At 33.3% G+C, this 13,990-nt stretch overlaps 1 protein-coding gene across 6 annotated transcripts in view; it reads left to right on the top strand.

The window, feature by feature from the left end:
• Positions 1-13,990, top strand: part of HTT (huntingtin) — an 831,912-nt gene that overhangs the window by 359,945 nt on the left and 457,977 nt on the right. The window lies entirely within an intron of this gene.

The raw sequence follows: 13,990 nt of genomic DNA, 5'->3' as shown, positions 1-13,990 counted from the left end.
ATAAAAGATGATAATGGTATAATAACAAATCAAACAAATATAATATTAAAACAATTTTTAAATTTTTATAAGGATCTGTATTCTTCCGAACCTTATTTGGAGAAACAAAAAGATGGAAAAAAATTTTTAGATTTAATTAATGGACCCAAAATTCCTGATCATATAAAACGAAGTTTAGACGAACCTATATCATTAAAAGAATTAGAAACAGCATTGAGATCTCTTAGAGTTGGATCCGCTCCAGGTGGTGATGGTTACACAGTAGAATTTTATAAAACATTTCAAAATATCCTTTCCCCACATTTATTAAAATTATATCAGACACAACTTATAAAAGGTAATATAAAAGGTACTATGGCTGAATCAATAATAATTGTTTTGCCTAAGCCAAATAAAGATCCTACTTTGGTTTCGAACTACAGGCCTATATCTTTGATAAATGTTGATAATAAACTTTTGGCGAAAATTTTGGCTTTGAGATTAGCCAAAGCTCTCCCACATATTATAGATATGCATCAAACGGGTTTCGTTGCTAAAAGACATTCCTCCAATAACTCTAGATTATTATTTCACATGCTAAACTTATCAAAAAAAATGGATGAACCGGCTTTTACAGTTTCATTAGATGCCGAGAAAGCATTTGATAGGGTAGAATGGAATTTTATGTATCAGGCTTTAGAATGGTTTGGTATAGGTTCTGGATTTATACAAATGGTAAAAACATTGTATAGCTTCCCGATTGCAAGATTAAATATTAATAATATGATATCGGATGGTTTTCAATTGCAAAGGGGAGTTAGACAAGGCTGTCCTTTATCTCCTTTGTTATTTGATGTTGTATTAGAACCCTTATTGTTAGCAATACAGCAAACGAGGGAGATACAAGGTATTCCATATTCAGATATGGAATATAAAATTTCGGCTTATGCGGATGATATTTTGCTTTATTTGAGAAACCCAGAGTCTACCTTATCTTCTTTATTGGAATTAATTGATAAGTTTGGCAAATTTTCAGGTTATAAAATTAATTGGAATAAATCTGAAATTATACCCTTGAATGTTTACTGTGTAAAAGGATTATTTGATACTTTTCCATTCATATGGAAAGAAGAAGGATTTAAATATCTAGGCATTCAAGTTAAAAAAACAATTGAAGATACTGTAAAAGAAAATGAAAAATATGTATTAAAAAAAGTAACGGAGTTATGTGAGCAATGGAACCCATTACATATTTCTTGGTGGGGAAGAGTTCAAACTATTAAAATGATGATGTTGCCTGTAGTTTGCTACCAAATGAGTATGATACCTATTTATTTTCAGGGGTCCTTTTATAAAAAGCTTAATAGAATTTTAACAAAATTTCTTTGGCTTGGTAAAACACCTAGAATAGCTTTAGTAACCTTACAAAAATCAATTAAGGAGGGAGGGGTAAATTTTCCAAATTTCTATAGGTACCATCAAGCCTATATTCTACGTCAGGGTATGTATTGGATCCTCCCAGAACTTATAGATAATGCACCAGATTGGTTATATTTGGAATGGCGCCTTATGTTTCCCCTAAATTTAGTTCATTTGCCAAGTATTAATATACCTAGAAGATACAGAGAAAATAAAATAATAATGGATACTTGGAAAACATTGAGATTTATTGATAAATTAACACCCATCCCAATATACAAATCAACTAATCAATCCATATGGATAAACTCCAAGATCAAAATTGGCGGAGCTCAAATCCTTTGGAAGAACTGGATTATTGCAGGCATTAGATCTATAGACGATGTTATTTCAGAAGGTAAACTGCTGGATTTTTCACAATTGCAACATAGATTTGGTCTTAATAAAACACAAAGTTTTAAATGGTTGCAATTGAAGCAGGCCATTCAGGTTGGGTTCCCTGAATGGAAATCATTAAACAATCAATATAGTTTAAAGTTCTTATGCTTTAAAGCAGACTTCCTAGGACATCAAGCCGCATTGTGGTATAAATTAATATCTGGATATCTAAATAAAAAACCAAAAAATGGTCTAAGAGACATTTGGAGCATTGAGATTGGACATCAAATTAATGCATCTCAATGGCCACTAATTTGGTCTTGGAGAATGGGATGTACAGTGTCAGCATCTATGAGACAAACATGGTTCTTTTTATTACATAGAGCTTTTTGGACCCCTACTCGTTTGCAAAAATTAGACAGTTCTAAGTCTAATAGATGCTGGCACTGTAATCTAGAACCAGGGACATTAGATCATTTATTATATCATTGTCCTTATATTAAAATTTTTTGGAATTCAATTTGGCCACAAATTAATAAATTAATGGAAAATCATATTGCAATATCATATGATACAATTTTATTTGGAACAATGATGAGAAAAAAAAGTCAAATTTCACCAGAAAATAATAAGCTTTTATTAATTATGACAGGGGTTGCCATTCAACATATAACTAATAATTGGAAAAATTACAACAACCTAAATTACACATTTTGGTGGAATACAATATGTCATATTTTTAAAATGGAAAGAACAATAGCAATACAAAAGGGGACATATAATAAATTTATAAAAGTATGGGGGCCATTGACAAAATACTGTAATGAATAAATAATATGATGTTTTCTTCTTCTTTTCTTCTTTTAAAGATTATTTTTTTTTTGTGACACACATAAAGGGGGGATAAGAAAAATCAATTTATACAAAGTATGTTATAATATATTATACAAAATGTAACGTATGAATAAAAGGTAATAAAAGGGTGAGGGGAGGGAAATGGGACAAAAATTGTTTTGATTATATTATATTAGATATAAAAAAGTTATTGAATATTTATCAATTGTATTCTAATATGTTGTATACTTTTTATAAAAATTTGAAAATTAAAATATTATATTAAAGTAATGAAAGGGAGGGGGGAGGGTGAGGGGGAAAATTAAATTCAGATATATAATGTATTAGATATAAAAGTGATAATATGCATTTATCAATTGTAATTTATTATTATGTACACTTTATGAAAAATAAGAAAATAAAAAATAATGGAAAAAAAAAAAAAAAAAAGTCATCACCAACATCTTTTCTCACATCAAGCAGCATTATGGGGTAAAGACCTGGAACAACTGCTCATGCCTACTACTTATAGGGAATTCAGGAAACGCCTAAAAATATACCTGTTCCTGAAGTACTTAGGTAACTGACCTATACAATCTTAGTCCTCAACAAATGATGTTTAGAACTGTTATTCACTAACTCTGAACTTAGTTTATTCCACTTGATCTGTAATACCTTTCAATCATTGTAAACCGCATAGAACTTCACGGTTCTGCGGTATATAAACTGTTATTGTTGTTATTATTATATGCAGTACAGGTAATGCTTTAAAATTTAAAGTAACTGAGTAAAAAAAAAAAAGAAAGAATTAGATTGAATGAAACTTAAACTCGATCCTTTGAAGATGTTGGCTGTATCAATGAGCTCTTAATAGACTCACAATAGCCTGCTTAGGATCCAGCATACATAAGTTTGCTGATTAGAGCTGTTAATGAGATAGAATTAAATTTAATGATATTACTGATACTGTCTACCTTTCAATTAGAGCCAGTAATTGTGTGGGCCATCATTTAGTGGTTAAAATGTAACAACGTGTTGAGATCATGAAGCTGTTCCTGGTAGAATGGTGTCAGGTACGGATGAAGCAAGACCAGAAGATTTAAACCATTGACTTATTTGGTAGAGGCTGCTAGCTGTGAGTGAGCCTTTATTGGACATTTGCTTCTTTTTCTTTTTTGTGGTTTAGTTGGTCATTAACAGGACTATAAGAATAGTTTGCCAGGACTCTTGAAACAGCCTAGTGTGGAGTCTCTTTGAACTATTTGAGTAATATTGGTTTTATATTTTGTTTTTGGGTTGGGTTTTTTTTTCTGTTTTCCAACTTCAGCTTTTTGTGATAATTTGACTAAGGTGTTGTGTTCTGCAGTACTCCTATGTTTAAGTGGACCACAACTATTGATGCCTTTGTTGAAGGTTTGTTGTGGAGTTTTTTCAGAGACCAATGACTGTGATAGAACCCGCTTTTCATGACGTAGTTGTGCTTATATGGGAATACATAATATCTGAGGTCTTTCTCCACTTTTTTCTGTTGATGCAGATATCTTTTCATAGTGATCTATACTGGTTAAGGATTTTGTTTATTTTTTTCTGATTTATATACAATATAGTATAATTCTTACGAGTTTCTGGTTTGATTTAAAATTTAAAGTGAGGGTACCGGGTTTTGCGGATGTCATCCCAAACATGTGAGAATATATACCTTTTGTCCTTGTCAAACACCTGCTTCAGGTAATTATCTTTGGTTTGTCTGTTGGCTAAAAATTTGTTGTGTTATTTTCATTCCCCTCCTTTTATGTTATCATGTTAGTTTGTTATTATATTTATATTTTCTATGTTAGATTTTAATTGTTTACCTAAGGGCAGTATATAAAATTTAATTAAATAAATTCAAGTTAGTCATGCCATTGCAAGACTTTTGTTTTAGTGTGGTGTTTTTGGTGAGCATGCTAGCTAAGGATTCCCAGGTATAATGATACATCTATCCTGCTTGTCCTTGGAGAACATCTGCTGTATATAGTTAAGTAACTTCACTTTTTATTTTTTCAAAATGTTCAGAGATCTCTTATTAAAGCTAAAATTGATAGCATGTGAATAAGCAATGAAAATTAAAAAATTACTGGAACATAGCACTTTCTTATATCCAGTAAATAGCAAACAAACACCTCCCATTTTTAATGGAGTTTCTGTAACCCCCCGTGCTCCCCCCCCTCGATAAAACATTTTTTAACCACTCAGTAAATGGAGAATATGAAGTCTCCATCACTGTGCAATATTAAGGGCTCTTTACAAAGTCGCGGTAGTGATACTGCTGTGGTAAATGCATAAAACCCAATAAGAAATGAATGGGCTTTGGTTCATTTACTGCGGCAGCATCGCTACCACAGCTTTTTGAAAGAGGCCTTAAAATTGTAAATATCCACAATATCCCCTTAAGAGAAATAACAAGAAAGGGCTCCTAAAGTTCTCACTTTGCCAGAGTCTTATTGTTCTGAGCCATGAGCTTTTCCATGTGCAAAATGTACTATAGCTTAATAATCCATTTATAAACTGTCTAAACTCCCAGGCTGCCGCAAGGTTAGGCAAGTTGCATTAACATACTGCTGAATTGTATCCCTTCAACTATCTAAGGGTGTTTCCAAGGTCCTGCTGGCCTCCAAGTAGGATTCCACTAAGTGGTGTTATATTTTCAAGAGGAAGAGGTTTGCCCTCTGGTGTGAGGGCAAAGCCCTACACCATTTTCCTTGCCATACACAAAAACTGCTTGAGAACATAAGAATAGCCTTAATGGATCAGACCAGTGGTCCATGTAGCCCAGTATCCAGTCTTCACAGAGGCCAGTCCAAGTCAATATGTACCTGGCCAAAACCCAAATAGTAGCAGCATTCAATGCCACCGATCCAGAGCAAGCAGTGGCTTCTCCCATGTCTCTCTCAACAGCAGTTTATGGATTTTTCCTCCAGGAATTTGTCCAAACCTTTTTTTAAAACCAGCTACATTAACTGTTCTTACCACATCCTCTGGCAATGCATTCCAGAGCTTTACTATTCTCTTGAGTGAAAAAATATTTCCTCATATTAATTTTTAAAAGTATTACTCTGTAACTTTGAGTGTCCCCTAGCCTTTGTAAATCTTGATGCAGTAAAAAATCGGTACACGTGTACCAGTTCTACACCTCTCAGGATTTTGTAGACTTCGATCATATCTCCCCTCAGCTATCTCTTTTCCAAGCTGAAGATCCCTAACCTCTGTAGTCTTTCCTCATACAAGAGGAGTTCCATCTCCTTTATTATCTTGGTTGCTCTTTTTTGAATCTTTTTTAGTGCCGGTATAACTTTTTTGAGAAAAGGAGACCAGAACTGAATACAATACGTAAGGTGAGGTCGCACCATTAAGCGATACAGAGGCATTATAACATTCTTAGTCTTGTTTACCATCCCTTTTCTAATAATTCATAGCATTTTGTTTGCTTTCTTGGCTGCCACACATTGGGTGGAAGGTTTCAGCATATTTTCCATGATGACACCCAGAACTTTTTCTTGAGCACTGACCCCCAAGGTGGACCCTAGCATCCGGTAACCATGATTTGGATTATTCTTCCCAATGTGCATCACTTTGCATTTGCCCACATTAAATTTCATCTGCCGGGGGGCGTGGCTTGGAACCTTGCACGAATGGTCGGGTGAGGAAGGAGCTCCTGCTATTAACAGACATTATATTAAATAAACTAGTGTCAGGAAAAATAGAAAGTTTTGAATTTTTTCAAATTAGTAAATCAGGATGGCCTCCGGTAAACAAACAAAAAATGACGCGGCAATAACAAACGCTGGCAGCGTAAAGCGATCGAAACCGGAGCCGGTGACACCCTCAAAAACTCCATTGCCAAAGGACAGCAAATGGGAAGAAGAAATGTTTAAAGAAATTAAAGCCATAAAAGAAATCGTCTTGTCAAACTCAAAAAAGCTGAACGAGTTACAGGATGAAGTATCCACATTAAATAGGAGAACGGAGGTCTTAGAAAATAAAGTTAACCAACTGGAAAAGAATGTTGAAGGGTTTGAATTTCTAAAGAAAAAACTTAAAGAGGACGGAGAGAAAATAGACTTGCTTACCAGGGAGCTGGAGGACTGCTCGAACAGGATGAGGAGGTCGAATTTGAGAGTGATAGGGATACCGGAAGGGGTGGAGAAAGGGAACATGATATCCTTCTTAGAAAACTTCATTATTAAAGTCCTGCCTTTTAAAGCAAAACACCCTATTGAAATAGAAAGGGCACACAGAGTCCCAACCAGAAGACCTGATAAATTTGTTGGACCTAGACCGATAATTTTTAAGGTGTTAAGATTTCAGCATGCCCTAGAAATGATTAGACTTGCAAAAGAAAATCAAAATCTGCGCTGTCAAGATGCCAAGATTCACATTGTCCCAGATTTTGCAAAATCCACAGCACAGAGGAGAAAGCAGTTTTTAGATTTGCGTCCATCACTCAGAGAAATTGGAGCTAAATATGGGTTGTTGTACCCAGCAGTTATGAAAGTTACAATGGGCAATAAAACATTCAGCTTTGATTACCCTGAGAAGCTTAAAGAATTTTTAAATCAAAGAGAGCAGCCTATGAATGAATGAATCTGAGTGGTTTATTCCAGTTGTTTTATATGCTTTATAGTATATATAATACTTGTTTTATATGCTTTATAGTATATATAATATAAAGAATTGTTTTTATATTTTAAAGTTTATTTTAATATGTACCGGTAAAAGAATCTTCCCAGTTTACAGTGAGGATTTGAATTGCATTCTGAGTTCTATAAGCACTACAAATGCATGAGGTAATATATTGTACTGAACATTCCTCTCTGGAAGATTTACAACTTACAAAATATTCTTATCTGCCTTTTCTTATTGCAGTAAGATTCTAACAAAGGTCTAGTCAAATATTGCAGGAGTAACTTTTAATTATTAGCTGCAGTAAGCATGCAATATATATTTTATGTATAATGTGCTGGGCTATGAGATATGCCTTTTATATAAACTGAAAAAATGGATCCTTTGTACATGATACCACATGTTGGACATTTTTCTGACTCGAAGAAGAAAGAATTTATTTTTTATTATTTTTCATCACAATGACTGAATTATAGAAGATGAGTACGAAACTAAGAATAATTCTACAGCAGGATTAACAGGAATATGGTGGAACATTATGCTCACTACATTGCCAAGTTGTATGATCACTTGCATATCGAAATGCATAGGGGATATGCCATTCATACTAAAACTTTTGAACTGAGGAGTTCACCTTTCTGTTCAAGAAAGAAAGAGACTGATTTCCAGATACGATTGGTATGGTGAAACGAGAATCTTTATTCAGAAAAGACACCAGCATCGAAAATGGAATTCTTGGAACTATTTGTTTATTGATTTGAATCTTCATCGCAGATATCATCTTTGGACTGAACAGTGGTTATTGTGCAAGGGAAGGACATATATAATTAACTGGCATGTCTCGTGCTTATTGCATATTAGGAGATGGATTGTATTCCTTGTGTCTCATTGCTCATTCCTTATAGCTCCTGAAATTCTAACCTTAATATATTATCGTAGTATGACTAGGAAGATATAAGAAAAAAGGAGAAAGAAGAACTGGAATATTGAGTTTTATGACTCCATTATTGTTTATAACTATGATTTTGGGATCAATTGGAAATAAATTTGTGCGCAGGGAATGTGACGCACTAGGATCTTTCACTGAGGAATATTCTTTCAAAAATGATCTTATCTTTGATCTAGTGCTGAACTCATTCTGTATAAGAATTAATATTTCAATATATTTAATTTAAATTTTAATTGCTTTTCATTGAATCTCATTGATAGCTATATAATATATTTTCAATAGGGAATATCTAATTCTAATATGAATCAAATTCATATGTCTTTAGTGATGGAAAATTTATTAATTAACATCTGTACACTTCTAAAGAGGATGGTTACTGTGCACATATGAGCAGAAGCGATTTGATTTCATTATGAGTAAATTATAGATTTATAATTTGTCTCCTTTTATACATATTAATATTATATGTTAAAGGATATTAAGAATAATTAGTTATTGATTATCCAAGCAAGATAATCTTAATATTATCTTCACATTAGATCAATTAGATCTATACAGCTTGGGAATTGGTTGTTGAGGTTTTTGATGGATATTTATGGAATGATTATAATAATAACAAGAGAATTATATAAAAAGATGAATATATTATAATATTGTCTTAATATTGTGGTCTGTTGGGGAACTTTCTGGACTCATCTGTACTTATATGTGTGATTCCAAGTTATATATGTCATTATTTAGGGGGGGATGGGTGGGAATGGGATTAACAAAGGGATTGATAATAACTGGGGGAAGTGTTATATTCTAATGAAGAGGGTTTGGAAAATGGCATCTAATCATGAATTAATTTGTTATTTATTCTTTACATTTGAGAAGAGATTTTTGATAATTATTAAATATAATGGAGACTAAAATTTTTTCCCTTAACGTTAATGGTCTCAATCATCCTGTAAAAAGGAAAAAAATGCTTACTTTCTTGAAAAAACAGAAAGCTGATATATACTTCATCCAAGAGACGCATCTTTCAGATGTTGAATCAAAAAGACTCGAAGGCGAATGGATAAAGCACTGTTTTTTCGCCCCTGCAGTTAGGAAAAAAGCGGGGGTTGCTATTTTAATAAGTAATAAATGTTCAGCTTCATTTAAAATGTTGGAGTTTGATCCCTTAGGAAGATGGATTAAGGTGGAAATGAGAATGGGAAATAATATCTTGACCTTGATTAATGTCTACGCCCCTAATTCGAATCAAAATGATTATTTTAAATCTTTACAACAATTAATACTCCCACTGGCTGCTTCTAATTTAGTTGTAGCTGGAGATTTCAATGCTGTGATGGATCCTTTTATGGATAAAAAAACAAGTAAAAATATAAAATCTTTAGGGTTAGAAAATCTAGTAAATTCTTGTGATTTAAAAGATATATGGCGAATTCTTCATTTTAATGATCAGGAATTTTCTTTTTTTTCACAAGTTCATAAATCTTTTTCAAGAATTGATTATGTTTTTGTTTCAAATTCATTGGTAAAACAGGTGCTACAAGCTTCCATTGATCCAATTATTTTGTCAGATCATGGAGGGGTATGGATTAAATGTAGTTTAGATAAACAGGAAATAAATAGATCAGTTTGGAGATTTGATAATACACTGATTGCAGATTCAGTTTTTCTTGAAGAATTTAAGGAAAAGATATCTGAATTTTTCCAAATCAATAATACAGTGGATATCAATACTGAAATATTGTGGGATGCTTTTAAAGCTACTATGAGAGGTCATATCATTTCTTATTTGGCACATACTAGGAAATTATTGGTTAAACAATTCACTGATCTGGAAAATGAAATTAAATTTCTAGAATCTAAATTAATTAGTAATTGGCAGAAAGATACTTTACAAGAACTCTTAAAAGTAAAAGGGAAATATAATGAGATTTCTTCAAGATTGGCGAGGAAAGATTTATTTTCCCAGCAAACTTTGTATTATGGAAGTTCCAATAAGGCGGGAAGATTACTTGCAAATTATCTTAAAGCAAAAAAAAAGAAAAGTAAAAATAATAGCAATTAAAGATAGTAATGGAAACTTGCATACTCAGATTAATGATATTTTAAATCAATTTCTTAATTTTTATAAAGATTTGTATTCTTCCGAGTCTTATGCTGATAAACTTCAAAGTGGTGTGGAATTTTTAAATTTATTAGTGGGTCCAAAACTTCCTGATCATATAAAAAGAAGATTAGATGAGCCTATATCATTAAAAGAAGTAGAAACTGCATTGAAGTCTCTTAGAGTTGGATCCGCTCCAGGTGGGGATGGTTTTACAGTAGAATTTTATAAAACATTTCAAAATGCGTTACTCCCTCATTTATTAAATTTATATCAATATCAACTAAATAAAGGTTGTATTACAGGTACTATGGCAAAATCTTTAACTATTGTTTTACCTAAGCCAAATAGAGATCCTACTTCGGTATCAAACTATAGGCCATTATCTTTAATTAATGTAGATGGAAAATTACTGGCTAAAACTTTGGCTATGAGATCGGCTAAGGCTCTCCCTTATATAATTGATGTACATCAAACTGGATTCATTGCGAATAGACATTCTTCTAGTAACACAAGATTGACATTCCACACTTTAAATTTAACTAAAAATATGAATGATCCGGCTTTTGCCATATCTTTAGATGCAGAAAAAGCATTTGACAGAGTGGAATGGGATTTCATGTATCAAGCATTGGAATGGTTTGGTATAGGTTCAGGATTTATTCAAATGGTTCAGACTTTGTATAGCTCCCCTATGGCAAGATTATATATCAATAATAAAATGTCAGTTCGTTTTCATTTACATAGGGTAGTTAGACAGGGTTGTCCACTATCTCCTTTGCTTTTTGATATAGTATTAGAACCCCTATTATTAACTATTAATCAAGCAAAGGGGATACAGGGTATTCCTCGTAACGATTGGGAATATAAGTTCTCTGCTTATGCAGACGATATTTTATTATATTTGAGAAATCCTGTTTCCTCCATTCCTTGTTTGTTAGACTTGATAGACAAGTTCGGTAAATTTTCAGGATATAAAATAAATTGGAATAAGTCTGAACTTCTTCCACTCAATGTACATTGTTTAAAAAGTATGTTTGAGTCCTTTTCTTTCGTTTGGAAGGATGATGGTTTAAAATATTTAGGAATATGGATTAAAAATACAGTAGATGAGACTGTAAAAGAAAATGAAAAAAGGCTGTTAAAAAAGGTTACGGAATTATGTGAGCATTGGAATCCATTACATTTATCTTGGTGGGGGAGAGTTCAAACGGTTAAAATGATGATTCTACCTGTAGTTTGCTATCAAATGGGTATGATACCAGTATTTTTTCATGGATCTTTTTATAAAAAATTGAACTCGATTATTATAAAATTTATTTGGCTTGGTAAAACTCCTAGAATTGCTATAGCATCTTTGCAAAGACCAATTAAGGAGGGCGGGGTAAATTTTCCAAACTTTTATAGGTACCATCAAGCCTATATTTTACGTCAAGGTATGTATTGGGTCCTCCCGGATCTCATTGAGTATACTCCTGATTGGTTATATTTGGAATGGCGACTCATGTTTCCTTTACATCTTTCTCATGTGCTCAGTATCAAGATGCCCAGATTGTACAAAGAAAATAGAATTCTAATGGATACTTGGAAAACATTACGGTTTGTCAGTAATTTAACAGCAATTACTATTAATAATTCAACAAATCAATCCATATGGCTAAACTCCAGGATTCAAATTGGCAGTTTTAAGATCGTCTGGAAACATTGGATAATTGCAGGTATCAGAACTTTAAATGATGTAATTACTAATGGTAAGCTGCTGGATTTTACACAATTGCAACATAAATTTGGGCTTCACAAATCGCAATTTTTTCGTTGGTTGCAATTGAAGCAGGCCATTCAGGCAGGGTTCCCTGAATGGAAAAATTTGAATACACAACCTAGCATAGAATTTTTATGTTTTCAGGCGGACTTTCTGGGACATCAGGCCGCACACTGGTATAAAACTATTAGTGAATTGGTTAAAAAAAAGCCTAAAAATACTCTTAGGGATATTTGAAGCATTGAGATTAAGCATGATATTTCAGCATCTCAATGGCCACAAATTTGGTCTTGGAGAATGAGATGTACAATGTCAGCATCTATGAAACAAACTTGGTTTTTTTTGTTACATAGAGCTTTTTGGACCCCAGTTAGATTGCAAAAGTTAAATAGTTCTTTGTCTAATAGATGCTGGCATTGTAATCTGGATATAGGGACTTTAGATCATCTTTTGTTCTATTGTCCCCATATCTTAGCCTTTTGGAACTCAATCTGGGATCAAGTAAATTGTTTATTGGAAAATCACGTAGTATTAACTTATGATACTGTACTTTTTGGTATGTCTATGAGAAAAAAGAGTCGGATATCAATGTGTAATAACAAACTTTTATTGATTTTGACCAGAGTAGCCATTCAACATATTACTAATAACTGGAAAGACCATAGTAGGCTCAATTTTAAATTTTGGTGGAATTCAGTTTGCCACATATACAGAATGGAAAGATCAATAGCGGTGCAAAATGGAAATTATAAAAACTTCATTAAAATTTGGGAACCATTAACGTCCTTTTGTCATGATTGATGCCATTTTCCTAATATTTCTATATTTAATATGTAAGATAAGGGTGGGGTGGGGGGAGGGTTTCTATTACATGAAAAATAAAAATTACTAAAAGGATTTCAGGATGGGAGAGGGAGGGTTATATTTACAACTATAAGTTATAATGATAAGATGTACAAGTGGTTAAATCTATGTTATTGTGTTGCAATTTTTGTACACTTGATGAAAGTTTTAAAATGAATAAAGAATTATTAAAAAAAAAAAAATTTTCATCTGCCAAGTCTTCCAATTTCCTAAGGTCTTCCTTCCTGCAGTTTTTCACAGTCCGCATGTGTTTTAAATGCATGTGGACTGTGAAAAACTGCAGGAAGGTCTTCTACATCTCTCTCAGTGTGGTTTATAAACCAGTAATGTAAGGATTTACCTCAGTGCAATTAGTGCTTATCACTGTGTAGAACAGGGGTGGGTAGCTTCAGTTCTCAAGGGCCATATCCCAGTTGGGTTTTCAGAATTTCCCCACTGAATATGCATGAGATCTGTTTCCATACAATGGAGGCAGTGTATGCAAATAGGTCTCATGCATATTCATTAGGGAAATCCTGAAAACCTGACTGGGTTGTGGCCTTCAAGGACTGAGGTTACCTAGCCATGGTGCAGAGGGTAAGCCCATCTCTATACACCCTCTAGTTATTGATTGCTTCTGATTGAAAAAAACTCAAAACATCAAACCTCCTGGACTTACCATACACAAAGTTTTATCAAACTTAATAGTTCTCCATGTACATCCTTCCTAAGGTAGTGTTGGAATTCCATCTTAAGCAATCAGTTGTCCTGTCAGTATTTTTTCTGAAACCTCATGCCCATCCTGGGAAAAGCACTCTGCACACCTAGGATTGCAAGCGAGCCTTGACCTTCTACCTAGAGTTAGTTGACTAAAACCTATACAGTCCACCCAGATTTTTGCTTCATTTGACCCAATCAGGATGGGAGCAGCCATTAGTAAATTCATTTTATCTAGTTGGCTAACAAACTGCATCTTCTTTGTTTAATCCCAGGCTGGGCTAACTTTGGAGAGTCACTAAGGGCCCCTTTTACAAAGCCCAATAGTGCATCCCAGCACATCAAA

Source organism: Geotrypetes seraphini, chromosome 1, assembly GCF_902459505.1.
Source record: "Geotrypetes seraphini chromosome 1, aGeoSer1.1, whole genome shotgun sequence".
In the NCBI taxonomy this organism is placed as follows: Eukaryota; Metazoa; Chordata; class Amphibia; order Gymnophiona; family Dermophiidae; genus Geotrypetes; species Geotrypetes seraphini.
This window is presented reverse-complemented; position numbering and strand designations above follow the sequence as displayed.